This window comes from Calidris pugnax, unplaced genomic scaffold (genome assembly GCF_001431845.1).
Source record: "Calidris pugnax isolate Ruff unplaced genomic scaffold, ASM143184v1 scaffold371, whole genome shotgun sequence".
In the NCBI taxonomy this organism is placed as follows: domain Eukaryota; kingdom Metazoa; phylum Chordata; class Aves; order Charadriiformes; family Scolopacidae; genus Calidris; species Calidris pugnax.
This window is the reverse complement of record NW_015091373.1, coordinates 1,374,865-1,375,161: the sequence shown is the minus strand read 5'-3', so window position 1 is coordinate 1,375,161 and position 297 is coordinate 1,374,865.

Here is a 297-nt window from a genome sequence, read left to right as displayed (position 1 = left end):
TGAAAGTCTAGCTCCCTAGCTAGCTCCCTCCCTAGCTAGCTCCCTCCTCACCCCATGACACCCTTTCCCCACCCTGTGACACCCCCTCCCCAACCCAGGACACCTTTCCCCAGGCCAGGACACCCTTCCCCAGCTTGTGACACCCCTTCCCACCCCACGACACCCCCGTTCAGACCCTGACACCCTTCCCCACCCCATGACACCCCTCCCCAGCCCAGGACACCTTTCCCCAGCCCATGACACCCAACCCCAGCTTGTGACACCCCTCCCCACCTCATGGCACCACTTCCCACCCCA